Source organism: Ochlerotatus camptorhynchus, unplaced genomic scaffold (genome assembly GCF_037179485.1).
Source record: "Ochlerotatus camptorhynchus isolate MF236.1 unplaced genomic scaffold, CSIRO-AGI_Acam_v1.1 ptg000141l, whole genome shotgun sequence".
Taxonomy (NCBI): domain Eukaryota; kingdom Metazoa; phylum Arthropoda; class Insecta; order Diptera; family Culicidae; genus Ochlerotatus; species Ochlerotatus camptorhynchus.
This window is the reverse complement of record NW_027040631.1, coordinates 616211-631788: the sequence shown is the minus strand read 5'-3', so window position 1 is coordinate 631788 and position 15578 is coordinate 616211.

The window sequence follows — 15578 nt, the reverse complement described above, 5'->3', positions numbered from 1 at the left end:
ATTGTGGTTGTGCGAAAATCTGGTGAGCACCTTTGATGACGATTGTTCACTTCTTGAGATCAATTCCCGGGATTTTCCCATTTGTCTGCCGGACACAGCCAGGTGGTCGGCTTCAAAATTGCCTCAATCAGCGCAATGCACAGTTGCCGGAGGACGGACAAAGCCTAGAAATTAAGATTGATGTTTTATTTTCTTATATTTTTTCCATATTACACAATTCTCCTAATATTAATATTCGCATTAAAATTCTCCAGACAATTTTGCAATGTGTCAGAATCTTTAATCATAGGAAAATTCTTCTGATTAATTAGTAATAATTGCAGATATTTTTATTGCTCACGAAATAAAATCATGTCTCTTAGATATTCTTCATAGAAAGTAGGTTAATCAGGAATTATTCCAAAGACATTAAATTAATCAAATACCTGCATAATGTTCTCTGGGTATTTTTCCACTTCTTCTGGCTGATAAGTTATTATTTTCAAATTTAAAATTTTTCAATAAATCAAATCATGCCTCTTAGATATTCTTGCATGAAATTAAGTTGATCAGGAATTATTCCAAAGACCTTCAATTGATCGAATGCCTGCATAATATTCTGAGGGTATTTTGGACTTTCTTCTGGTTGATTAGTAATTATTCGGAAGATCTATAACTATTCAATAAATCAAATCAATCTACTAAGATATTCTTACAACGAAGTCGGTTGATCAGGAATTATTACAAAGGCCGCCAATTGATCAAATACCTACTGCATCAAAATTTAATGCAATTCAACCCTTTTATATTTTTTACACATTCCTTGGGCTCCATACTATAAGAGAAAAAATCTACAAGGGACAGCCCTATGAGGTTGTACGCAATGGTGACGTAGAACTACGTGGTCTTATATAATACATCTTATTTGTTAACTGCAGCAGGAGCTTGTGTTTTGTGTAGGAATAGCAATTTGAGCGGAGTTCTCTCTGTTTATACTCTTTAGTATGACGCGCTTGGCATAGATGGTCCACAGCGACTCACGAAGAGCTACTGATTCCGATCAATAGCGGTGCGGCTTCTTCCTCCTTCTATGGATGTGGAATACAGCTCGTTGCTTGCAGGCAGCCTTTCATTACTGGAGAACAATGTTGAACGCCATGCGCCGAAAGCACTGCTGCTGCTGATAATGATGATGCCGACGACCAGACACCACCATACACGGTGATTGGAACTGAATCCGATCAGCGGTTGAGGTCAACCTTGATAGCTAGCTGCTTACGGGGAGCTTTTCGATGTGTACTGGAGAACACCATCACCACGCGGTGATTGAATGAACACCGTATGGTGAGACCGGATGGAATTTAACTTTAAAATCTGTGTTAGGGAAATCGCTTTTCGCAGGCAATTGGTGATAATTTTAATTATCATAACAACAGTGGCGCATTCGTGCAATTTTCAATACTGACATTAAAACGATAAAGTCTTAAGTTTAACAGATGCGTAGACATATTTCTAATCGATTGGTGATAAAATTATTGAAATTGGTAAAGGGGCAGCTGAGTTATTAATGTACAAAATCTTTCATAATTTTGTAACATGTTCCAATTTCGGTTTTCACAAAGTGTACCCCCATATAGAAATCACAGACGTAGTCCAACGTCAAAAATGCCACAGCGTGCTAGATACTTAATTTTTACATGACAACATGCACCAAGTCCACGACATATGGAAAGTTTACACCGGTGGAACTCGGCGGGCCCGGCAACAGCTAGCTCAGCGATACGGATGCGGATAGCAACGACGGAAACCAGGTGCTGACATGGCAGCACCGATCTTCGCATCGGGTAGGAGTAGGGTTTAATTATATTGAATACATACATCAGTCTTAGTTTGACGACGAAACTTAGTGGAAGCTTTTTTTTAAAAGAACCTCCCGCTCGTATTTAAAAAGTTAACTCGCGCTTGACATAGATGGCTACAGCGACTCACGAAAAGCTAATGATTCCGATAAATAGCTGTGCGGCTTCTTCCTCCTTCTATGGATGGTCATGTGGGCTGCAGCTCGCTGCTTCCAGTTAGCCTAAACAGAGAGTATACACAAAGAGAACCCCGCTCAAATTCCTATTCCTACACAAATCACAAGTTCCTGCTGCAGTTGGTAAATAAGATGTATTACAGTGGTGACCCGATTTTGTCAGCCCCCGATTTTGTCTACCCCCGATTTTGTCAGCTTTTTGACCCGATTTTGTCAGCCTATATGATTCAATTAGTTTTGGTTAAGGTGGACTGTTTTGTACAGTCGTATTCGTATTTTATTGATTGTCGAGCTCAATAATGACATTTTTTGATAATTAAATGTGCGGTGGTGGCAAGATCAAAGCAGGGGGAGGGGGGTTGAGGGGCTAGTTGAAAATTATGAGATCCTTGTCGAATGGCTTCGTCTTCCACCTCCGCTTGCTTACTTTCGTTTTCCACATTCCGTAGGTATCCGTTGGCCAAAGCTGTACCTAATCGCCTGATGGTCACTATGAGTGTACTCCTCACACACTCTCCAGTTCATACTTGCCACTAACGACGGACTGCAGAAAGTGACGTCGATAATGGATTCCCTACCATCTCTGCGAAAGGTGCTGATGGTTCCTTCGTTGGCCAGACTGACGTCCAACTTTACCAGAGCTTCCAGCAGGCTATACCCTCTTGCGTTCGTACATCTGCTTCCCCAGTCCACTGCCCAAGCATTGAAATCTTCTTCAATGACGATTGGTCTCCGTCCGGTGAGCTCCCCGGTGAGTCCATCTAGCATCTGGTGAAAACTGCTCCATTGTCCATCTCGGGGGTGCATAGCAACTACATACGAAGGATCCATTAATTTTGGCGATCACAAAACCTTCGTAAGACCTCGTCACCACTTCTTGTATGGGATACCTGCCCATAATTTGTATTGCCGCCATCCCTGCTCTATCGGCCACCCAGTTATCGTTATCGGGAGGGACTCGATACGGCTCCGCAATCATTGCAACGTCGCACTTTGTTTCCGTTGTCGACTGCCACAACAGCTGCTGTGCTGTGTCACAATGATTGAGATTTATTTGGGTTATCTCCATTACTATTGGCCCGCTATCGCCTTTTTGTAAGTTGGGCACCTGAAACTTCCCGTCATATGACCGTTTCCGTCCTCCTTTCTGCAGAGCATGCACCTCGGTTGCTTCATACAGTCTTTAGCAACGTGCCCCTTCTCTCCGCATTTCCTGCACAGCTCCGATCTATCAGGGCCTTTGCAGTTTCTCGCCCGGTGACCAAAGTTCATGCACTTAAAGTATCTCTCTATTTGCTTGGTAACCCGAGGGATAGCTTTCAGGGGGCATACTGACCACTCAACCTTGACTCGTCCTATCTTCAGCAACTCGTTAGCTGCGTCCGTCGCAAGTCGTATCGACGCCGTTTGTGTACCACCGTATGCATTCCTCAACTGGATTGTCATAGGCACATCTTCCAGATTGCATTGCACCTTCAGCGAACATTGTACCTCGTCTTCCGTTGTGATCTCATCCAGATCCTTGCACTCGACCACTGACTCCTGCGATAAGGCTTTTACGTTCGCGTCCTCGCCAAGAGATTTTTCGACGAGTTCCTTGAAGGCTGAACTCCTCATCGACGAGTCCTTCTTCAGCTCGAAGAGCATCTCGCCTTTCTGGGTGCGCCTGGTTTTCACCACGTTCTCACCTAGTTGCTTCAACTCCGGAACTTCTCTCACTTTCCGGAGGAGTGCTACGTATGTCGTTTTGTCTTTCGCCTCGATAACCAGAGCGTCGCCCTTACTTCTCTCCCTACGATGCCTGGGGTTTTCCTTCTTCTTGACTGCCTTCTTCCTCTCTTCCGTCGTCTTCTTCTTCTTTTCCTCTTCATTCTTCTTTTCCTTCTCCTCCTTCTTCTTCTGTTCCTTCTTCCTTTGTTCTTCTTCCTTCAGTTTTTTTCCTCTTCTCCTTCTGGTTTTCGACTTTACGCCAATCACTGTCTTCTCCATCTTCTTGCTCCTTGTCCCCTTATTCGTCGTCCTTGTGTTTTTTGGGGTCCTCTTCGTCTCATGGCGTTTCCCTATCTCTTTTCTCCGGACGTGGGTTCGATGGTCCCTTCAGCGTCTCCTGCGCTTCAGCCAGCATTGCATTCTCCTTGGTCTCAAGCAGAGCCTTTTCGGCCGCTTCAGCTCTTCTTCTCCATTCTTGCAGTTCCCGATCTGCCACAGTTATGCCAGATTTGATGACCGTCGCTAGTAGCTTGATCTCCTTGTGTATGTTGTTCTTATCCTTTACGAACACATAGAGTTCATCGATCTTCCTCCTAACCTCCGTCATTTTGGTTCTCCCAAGCTGCAATTCTTGCTGTTTGCCACTGCTGGATTTCGGTGTGAATATTTGGCATGGCACCGCACCTAGCTGCTCTCTTTGGGGTCCATGCTGTTCCACTTAGGGTATGCTACTACTGGAACTCGCTGTGGTCACCTGGTTTGACGCTGGTGATCTCTGCAGCTTTCCGCTTCTTGCGAACACGTTCGCTCCTCCGTTTTCACTGTCTGGCGTCTTGCCATCGTCCTTCATATTTTTTTTTGGTTTTTTCTTTTTTTTCATTTTAGTTTTTTTTCTCCAATTTTATCCATTCTGATGGGTCACCCCTTCGGGCCGCTATCTCCACTCGTTGTATGTAGTCTCCTATCGTGATCCCATGGTTATCTATGCAAGCAGGGAAGCCATGCTAGGGTTGACACGGTCCTTCATGGGGGCCGTGTTCAGAGCCAGATCGGCGTAAGTCAGTAATGTTACATCTGAGCCTACTACTCACCAATCACCAATTGGTGACGAGTTTTGAATGTATCCGGAGGCCTGCCAAGGTTTTACCGGGACAGGGGCCCACTCGCCATTTCAAGAAGGTGTCACCCTTCTTGGGAGCAGAATAGCACGTGTGAGTGTGTGTGTGTGTGTATGTGTGTGTGTGAAAATCTCTACAAATTTCATTCAGAGAATTTTAATATTGGGTCCAGGGGACGTATGCAAGTCTTTATTATGCACTATGTATTATTATTGTTGTTCTTACAGAAAATGATTAACACCATATGCATTGAGTGGCCATTCAATTCTTACCTAAGTCCATTTAGCCACCCCCCTCCACACCATCAATGTAAGAATGTCTTTTCTTATATGACACTTACGAAAAGTTTGAAATGCAAGCTCCCCCCGCCCCCCTAAATGGGCTCGATTATATTGAATGATTCCTAAAACATAAATCTTGCATTATCAAACAGCATTTAAAGATATTATGTTAAAAAAAATTAAGCGAAAAAAATGTCCCGATTTTGTCAGTGTCCCGTTTTTGTCAGCCCTAAATTCATCAGGGGGCTGACAAAAACGGGGCATTACTGTATATAAGAGCACGTACACACTTCGATAATTTTTACCGTAATCTGAACAGCTAAACTTTTCGTAAAATTTATGCAATTCAATTCAATTGCTTTTCAGCTACTTTGAAACTAAATCTCCACTAAAATGACAAGATTTGATCATTTAAACAAGGTTGAACATGTTTTGATATTATTTTCAAATTCAATAGGCTTTAAAATGAAGGTCAAAGTTTTACCGAACGTTAAGCTGTTCTGATTTCGGTAAAATTTACCCAACACGGAAACAAAATCTTAGTATGTAGTCTTACGTCACCATTGCGTACAACCCCTTGTCCCTTGTAGTTTTTTCAATTCATAGAAATTTCGATGTTTTAGGTGCATAATGAATTCAATTATCGAAAGTGAGTATCAAAATAAGACTTATAAGCATTTTAATACAATTCACGGATAGGAAATTTCATGAATAACAACCCTGTCGAAGAAGGTATACGCCTATTTTTGACCATTTTAAAGTTATTCTTGTTTTGATTCTTTAAGTTATTGTTAACATAAAAGTATACCAAAATTGTGTGCCAAAAACAAGCCTGGACACACCTGGGCACAGTCATTGGCTCTGTTTGGCACCCATAGTCCGTATCCCGGAATGGAAATGTTGTACCTACTCCATCTCAGGTTTCGAAAAACAAAACAAAAACAAGAGCTGTCAAAATACCGGGTTGCCATACAAACCATTGTTCAAGCAAACAAAAGTCAGTTCAATCGAGAGTTCAATGACATCCCGGTACTGCCAGCACAGTTGCGGCACACTGAGAAAAAAGTTGGCACAAAATAAGCGTGTAGAGTGACCACCCCTTGGATTTTCTACAACTTTTGTACTTTCTACCAGTGTTGGGAAAATATCAAAAAATCAAATCTCACCAACGCCCAAGATCACGCTTGATTTTCGTAGACAAAAATCAACAAACAAACAACTGCGGTTGATTTTGCAAGCTGTGATATCGCAGCTCGGAATATCAAGCTAACAAAACTCACCAACTTCAAATCTCACCAAACTGTGGTGAGATTGAGTTTAATGATTTTTGCTTTACTCCCGAATGCAACCGAAACTTCCATAACGGCTTGCAAGCAGTCCCTTCGCGTCTGCCATCGGCGAAGATTAAAAGGAGATAGCAAACTATGCTGTCTCTTTCTTAGAAAACGATGTGCAATGGAATCATTTTTGTGTCGAGTCAACTCTCAGCTTGATTTTTGCACGTTGTAAATAGTCTCGCAATATCAAAGGAGCTTGTAAAATCAATATCAAGCATGATATTTTGTTCCAATATCACGCATGATATTGCGAGGGCATGAGAGCGGAAAAATATCAATTGATTTCTAATTTTGCCAACACTGCTTTCTACAAACATATTTTGCAAGTGAAAACACATGTTTTTGCAGGACATTGTAATTCACTATCTCTTGAAGAAACAAGTTATTCTAATAATGTCGATTTTTAGGGGGATATTTTCACCTCATATAACAATTTCCGGTGCAAAATGACGCAGATAACTAGGCAGGATTCTGAAAGTATCATTATTTTGGTGTCAAAAAATTATAACAACATTTGTCTATATGAGACTATACATGTGTTATGTTGAATAACTAAACAAATCTAAAAAATCAAAATCGCATAAAAACAGAATTGAGTGAAGTGGAAGAACTCAGATACAGCCTAAATGTATACTTTCTTGCAACGAATTTATTATGCACATTTTGCCTCGCAGTATTTGGAAAAATGGTTCATGTTTACCTTTTTGCGTGGTGCCAACAGTCTAATGTAACATTTGTAATAACTTTGCACTTGAATTTCAATTCAATTCAGGGATTAAATGGTGATCGCCCAGGTCCAGTAACGTCTGGTAGATTTCCTTTTTGGTGGGACGTTACTGGCATTAAGATCTACCACCGAAGTCCAGTCTGAACTACTTCAAACTAGGATCAAACAGGATTGTTTTTGTAATCAAAGGAACACACCTTAGTCATTTTTACTTGTTATGCTTATGCTTATTATCAACTAGTAGTGACACGACTCAGCTTTGTCTGTTCTCTAGTTTGAAGTGGTTAAGACTAGGATTCTGCTGCATGGTCGTTGCTTTATTTTGTTGCGAAGGAATCCGTTTTTGACTGGCAAAGGGGCGCGCATTTAGAGGGGTGTTCCAACACTCCGAAGGGTACAAAGAGCGGGACCTTACCATTAGAGGCGGATCCTTGCGATAAAGGCAAAAATGACAACTGTATCAAAATCAAATACTTCATGCACTAAACTAAGGACACGGGTTATACCACAATAGATCAAATAGCTGGTCGCAGTGGATTTATGTTCCGAACAGCTCAGCCATCATCGCACATCGTCTACCTACGATGTGATGGTTAACATTGATGGTTATCTCGATTTTCTCCTGTATGTACAGTCCGGTTTGCAAATTGATCATTTTTAGTATTGCAGCTCAATTCTTGCTTTCCTTCACGGCTTAATCTTCTTGTCCCGACAACGAGTCTACTACTCTTACGATGCGTCTCCAAACGTTCATCCAAGACCTTAGGATGTTTGATTAAAGCATCCAACGCAGAAAGATTAGCTGAGTATTTTACACATTCCACGCTTCCAGTTCCTTCCAGTATTTTAAACGATTTCTCAGGACTAATTGTCGGTATTCTGCTTCGGGCATTCTTCACTATAGTACAGTTGCAACAACTTAGTGTTTGTCACGGCATCAATCGCTACTCTCGCGCAATGACTACAATTAGATTCACAAAGCTCAGCACCGCACCATATCTGAAACGATAGAACAAAAGTAAACGATTAGAATTCTGCCGGTAAAAATTGGTAGGCCTATTCGGTAAAGCTGCGGCCATCCCATGCCAGAAGATTCGATTGTCGGTCCAGTCAAGGAAAATGTACGGGTTGGAAAATTCCTCCACTTCCTCAGTATGTTCGTGCTTAAGATTATAACTTAGAGAACTTTCAGTTTATGTTTTCAATGTTGACAAAATCAAAATACTGATCGACGTTTCGGTCCGTCTGACATCTTCTTCAGGGACTCAGCGACAGTTTTATCGACGTTTTAAAGCATTTTTCAGGACTAAATCATAGTTCAACAAACGAAAATTGTTACATTGAATGGCACCTCCATTTCAATTATTGCAAAATGTCAAGTCACTATTTAAAATTGCCCAGCGAGATCCCATCGCTTGCATTTTTAAAATCGATGCCAACGAAAGAGTTTAGAACCATCAAGCAAATTGAGTGCTCCCCTTCCAACCAAACCTGGTGTCACATCTCGCACAGCATTGCTCTAGAAATAAAAAGGTGCATGTACAACTGTGCCACCAGTTCCATGTCCTCTTTCAAAGCTTCCCGAGCGTCATTTCCCCCCTCCCAAAGAAATTAACCCACTTTTCCACCCCCAGCGAGTCTAGATTGCCAATCAATAGCAGCAACAGCAGCGTTGGGCTCAGCCTATCCACCTTTGGAATCAGGCATCGCGTAGTAGACAGCAACGAACGACCGCCCAACCTGTATCGAAGGCAGAACAGAGCAGCACCAGGATAATGATAGTGTTCAATGCCAAACCAAACATCATCATCGTCGTCGTCGTCGTCGCCACCGTTCGTAGTATTATCATTATCATCATCGTCATCACTATGGTCATAGCTTCGAGCCTCGAGGCAGGCACTCATACCACGAATAATATCGGTAATAACAATCATAACAGCGAGAAAACCCGCCGCTGACTGCCGTAGGCATACAGGACAGGATCTTATCAAGGAGTCATGATATGATTTTCCTAGTGCCAGTATCATCTGGTTGGTTGGTTGGTATTTATTTGTTTCTTTTTCTATATGCCATTCGATTACTTCCATTTGCATGCACTAGAAAGTGGCGTGTTTGCTTAGGAAGAGTAGTATGTTGAGTTTACTGGACTTGAAAGTTTTGTGGAATGGCTAGAATGAGATTGGAAGAGTTGACTATGATTATTGGTAATTCGCATATTTTGCCAAGGTCCCACACCAGAAACTTTGAATGTCTTCTGAAAAGTCCTTCAGATTTCGCTGTGTTTTTACTTTAGAATCTGTAAGTTGCATTGAGCATTTTGGTTATATTTTTCTCTATTTTTTAAATTATACTTATAATTACCAGCAGGCAATTTTATCTCGTTCTCGTTAGCATTTCAGTGAAAATCACCGTCGCCCTAATTTAATAAAAAATCCGTTCTTGGTGTGGTTATTCTTTTGGACTAAAACCGACAATTCAAAATGCTTAGAACTTAGTTTTTTTTTTTTTTTTTTTTTTTTTTGAGGGTTGTCCAACTGCAGTCTTAATAGGCTAGAATCTCGGTTGGGCTCTCCATGCGATACACAATACTTTCAGACGACTCGAGCTATGGTGCTCACTAGGTCACTGCAGCTTTTAGGCTCGTATTGTGATCAACTGTGTGTATTAGATTACGACCATAAATCCGGAGAACCCCGAGATCCGGGCGCAATCGCCCCTGCAAACAAACACGTCAATCGTCAGCCTCCCGCGAACAAAAGAACAATCCTGCAAACAAACTATAACAAATCATAGAGGAACTATTCTTCTACCTGTTTGTGTTATTAGTTTTTCCAGACTGAGCCCCAATCCGCGAGAAACCGACAAATGACGTGCCCATCTACAAAAGCAACTACGCTCCAACTTCGAAGCTCCCCGGAAATATGTGATAAATCATGTAAATGTAAATGGAATACAGTAATGTCCCGATTTTGTCAACCCCCTTTTTTAAAAATGTTTTCCAATGTTCTACAAAACCCATGCCCTTTTTCAGTAATCTTCTTGAACCTATTGCACCAAAGTATACTTTAAATATCCCTCTTAACGAATGACGAATGAGAAAAAATTAGATTTATGATTATGTGAAATTATTGAAAGAAAAAAAATCTGAAGCGCGGAGGGGCTAACAAAATCGGGTCATTACTGTATTTAAAATAAATAAATTCATTCTTACCTTTTTATGGTTGTTTGATTATTAATTGCTATTATTACCTGCTAAGAGTTGGCTCCTTTAAAATACTGTGTAGAATTTATCTCATTATTCCTCAGTTCTATCGATTTGTGATAGAACCACGCTCAGCATACTATCCTGTAGTACGACTTGGGCATGCACCATGCAAGTAAGTCATCTATCATCAAAATGATGGGATATGGGGTGATGGTGAAGGGATATAGAAAACGAATAAAAGAACAGAAAGAAAGGTATTAGTATTGGTTACATTAACACACAACGAAAAAGAAACATAGATGCACAGACAAACAGAAATAACACATTTAATATTTTTCTCCACAAAACATAGTCACTAAAACACTACCGCCATCTGTTAAGTATCATGTGATGGATAGTACGCTGAACAGATGGCGCTAGTGTGCAGACGTCAAACGCAAGGGAACCGACCGTGCGCGCCACAGGTGGCGGCACCACCAACCGAAAACACCCGAATTGACCGTCAAATGCGTATTCGATGAACAACCTGTCGAACCGAGTGTTATGTCTGTTTGTCTGTGATAGATGGGTTATTAGGAAAGTACAACTACATTATAACTATTAGTGCAATGGATGAACGTTAGTTTCGGGGTCATGTTAGTGTTAGAGTTTTGTTAGTATTGACCCGTATTCAGCCCTGTCGGCCCCTCGAACACTAGTCGCAGGCAGTTGTTGTTAGAACATGCGAAACTGTCACTGCTACTATGTTAGAGGTATGACCCGTCAAGATTCGAAGTGCAAAAAAAAAAAACTGTTAGAACTTTCTTATAAATTAACTTTACACTCAAAGCAAACTATTAAAAGCGAATTTAAAATTACTATTTTATTTTATGCTAATATTAAAATTATGATAAAACTACAATTTACCTTTCAAATCAATGAACTGGAGAAAAACTACAATTTTATCAAATTGCAAAAAAAAATCATAGCGACACTTGACAAATCATCATCAAGCCTCTCATCATTGGACAGGGGAATTCATATTTATGCAATTTACTCATTTAATCAAATTGCATGAAGTTACGTTTTTTTATAATTAAATCATAAATGTGTTCCCGCCAAGGAATGTCCACTCATGGAGAGTTACACTTGTCATACAACAAGCAATGAGTTCCCAATACGTTCAGTATTAATTCCATTTGACCCGAATACGCTACCTGTTCGTTAAAGTCCGGGGTACGAATCCGAACCGTTCTATCTTATAAAAGAGTAACCGAAAATAGAAAGAGAACCGGAAAGAGATGTTGCTTTGAATGATTTTAAGTGAAAGATGATGAGAATTGTCGTTTGAAAGGTCGTTGAATTACTTCGGTAATTTGACGTACTTCCGGCCACGATGACCGTTCAATCCACACATATCTGAGGGTTTCTGGAACTTCTACTCGTTCCCTTTGACGTGAACCGTGGAAGAGGCGAGAGTGCGAGTAGTAGATACTTATGTGTACTTAGTGTCGCGGTGTGTTTTTCTTGGTATGTGAAGTTTAAAATGTGAGAAGTCTAAACGACTGAATTTAATGTTACATTTCTCGTTCCTTTCCGTTAGCCTGTAGAGTTCAAACATTAGGTTAGAAGTTACGTACGGTCAACTTTTTGTGTGTGCAAAGTGTATAGAAAGGTAAGGTGAATAATGTCTTTTGTGTGGAGAAGGGCCTAAACCAACGACAGAAGGTCGAGTTTCGAACGCCTTTGGATACGGTTGTGTCTAAATTTGCTCTCTGTTTTGTGCGTGCATTCTCTTTCATAGTTTTCGGCTGCATTTGCCGGATTAGCGCTGGCACTCTGCCTCCCGGATGGAACCAAGAAAGAAAACATGATTCATCATGTTTGCAAAATTGCAAGTATCAGAAGATTTGGCACTGCGTGGTTTGATTGTTTCTCCCGGACCAAAAATTTGTGGAATCGCAAGTGAAAATTTTAATTTCTGTTTATTTACGCGGTGATCAGAACGGCGCTGATCTATTGTTAGGGTTTTGCGATGTGCATTGCTTTTGTGCACGGAGTGTCTTGAAAGGGAAAAGTGAAGACAAGTGATATTTGGTTGTTGTGTGGTTGGAGTGGAGAGAATCGGGAATGCGCTCCCGGGTGAAGTGATTTGGTGAGTGCGTTCCAGTTGAAGATTGCTGACAAGTGTATTTGTGGTGATGCAAATTATGGTTTAGTGACGCATGGCTTCAAACATTTTGTGTATCCAAATAAAACATATTACATACTAAATACGCACAGGGCATCGTCTGCTGACCATTGCCGCGGGTATATCGTGGGAGTCCCAGGTACCCGGTTCAAGCTTTAGTTGGCGGCGGTGGCTCTTCTTGACCTTCTACCCCCTGAGTAGTTAGTGTGAATAAGGGCGTCTATGTGATGTTTTGCTGTACCTGTTGTGGACATCTAGTGCATCCTGTTCCCTTAACTTGTTGAGGGCACCCTGTCTTGCCTCAAAAGTTACCCTTTTTGAAGTACTAGTCTTCACAACATAAAGGGCACCATTACGAAGCATGAGATTTGATCAAATTATTCGCAGTTCTACTTGTCCAACGCCCCTGGCTGGGTGAGGGATAGAGGATGACACACACACTCCCACACACACACACGCAGACACACACACACTCCCACACACACACACGCAGACACACACACACACACACACACACACACACACACACACACACACACACACACACACACACACACACACACACACACACACACACACACACACACACACACACACACACACACACACACACACACACACACACACACACACACACACACACACACACACACACACACACACACACACACACACACACACACACACACACACACACACACACACAGAAGGGCCTAAACCAACGACAGAGTTTAAACAGTAGGTAGCATGTCCCTGGTGGAGGTGCCTCAAGGTTGTCAGTCAGTAGAGTCACGGTATTGCCAAGCCGGAGGCGGCTGGTTCGATTCCTGGTCCGGTTTTCGGGTTGAAAATTTTCTCGACTTCCCTGGCCATAGAGTATCATTGTACTTGCCATTGCCACACAATATACAAATTCTTGCAATGATATTTCATTTTCATTTTGCAGCGTTTGGTGGGGCAATGGGAGCGCAAGTCAATCCAAAGCCGAGGATAAAGGACGGGTAATGGCTGAATAGTCTATGCGGACCACTTGAACGCCATGGGAAAAGGAAGGGATTGAAGAGGCCGGTTATTGGGGGGTTTTGAGGAAATGACACATAGTGATGCTAAATGTAAAGAAACCGAAAATCCATCTCCCACTGATTCATCCTTTCACATATATACCAAATAGATATTATAAAGCAATAATCAAAATAAATAGACAATACATGAAAAGGCTAGTTTCCAGTTGCTTTAAAGGCTAGTTGCCTCCCTAAGCGGACCCTCCGCATCCTAACTCTTCTGTTAATCCACTTAATGCTACTAGGCTGTTTAAATTTTCTTATTTAAGTTCGTTTGATGATTATGATATCTCTAGTCTAATTTAATAAATAATTGAAGTCTCTAATCTACCAACCATGCTTTATTAAGTACCTGCACTTGTGAATGTAATCTAAAATTTAACGTGTTTCAAGTTGTTTCTGACTTTGACCTATATTTAATATATATTAGTTCGTCCCAGGTGACACCTTCAAGTGACTCAAATGCTTCACTTTGAAGTTAGTTTCGTAGACGATTTCTAAATTACACAAGGTACCTATATGCTCCAACTACACTCACACGTTTCCACTATGTCGCATCACAAAAATACGTATGGTTATGTCACAATAGAAGCACGCCACAGTGGAAATCCCGAGCCATAGTTCAAACACTTATCCCAAATCAAAATGAAGCACATATAAGATTAGTTGCAATACCATGTACAAAAATGGTGTTTAACATTGTTCCCTGAGTATTACCTCAATGAAAACAACAACGAAAGCTTGTCACGCAAGTAGAAGGAGCACCGTTGGACACTTTCTGAAATATTTCAATAGTATAATTCCCTTGAAAACCCAAATAAATCTACCTGCATAAAAATGAATAAAATAAGAGTGATTTGCGGCAAAACCCGCCAGTATCGCACCCAACGTCAGTGCCTATACGTAAGCGTACTACAACGCGGCTTTCAAATAAAGGAGTAACAAGTGTGATACTATCACTTCAGGTTATTTAATAGCTAGTTGCATAACATTTATTTGACACTCCCTCAAACCAGAAGTCATCTTCAGATTGGGGAAATGGCTCTAGTGTAAGCATATGGATCTAAGATTGGGCCCTTCGCTAAAAATCTGCTATTTATCAATTTTAACCATTTGGGACGGTACTAATGGATATTTTTGGTCGCTATTGAAAATTTAGTCGATTGCTGAATTTATGTATGGGCCCAAATTAGGGGCATTTAGGCCGACATTCACTATCTGACTAAAACTGAAACGCGGCGAATTTGAAAAAAAATGAGAAAAGGGGGTAGGGTAGAGAACTATTTCGGCCTAAGCGCCCATTGTGGGCCTATCAAGCAGAAAACATCAAATAAATCCATGATTTAGGCGTTAACAAGGAAAATATGCGTTTGGTACGATACTTAAGTTCAAATGCTACCGAACGAATAAGAACGCGTGATATGAATGTTTGCACCCAATATTCTCGAAATCAAATGAAGCGCTCCGACCGAATCAATCTTTATCCGAAGTGAATTCATTGGCGTTTCAATGCGTTAGGCCGAGTTTGGCGTCAAGAAGCAGTGTTAGACTTTTAACAATATCTGAACAATTTGTTTCTCTTTATCAAATCTTACGGTACGTACGGAGAGGTAAATAAATTTGGAAGCCATCAGTAATAATAACATTCCGTTTGGTGCTAAACTACACAAGACTAAGAAAGACTAAGTGTGGGTAGTGCTTAATTAGCCGGAAATGGGGTAGTTAACCCTATATTATTTAAATTTCAAGATTTCAATCTGTTCTTCAATTGGATCGTAAAAACTACATTCAGGCAGAATTTATCTGCATGAAATTCTAGTTTAAATTACTCTGGACTCCTAATTCAAGAGCAAATTTTCATTATGTCGTAAGCAACATTCGCACCAATCCGAGAAAAATAAAGTTTTGTTTTGATGACCGAAAAGTTATTCCTATTTCCAAGTAAACACATATAA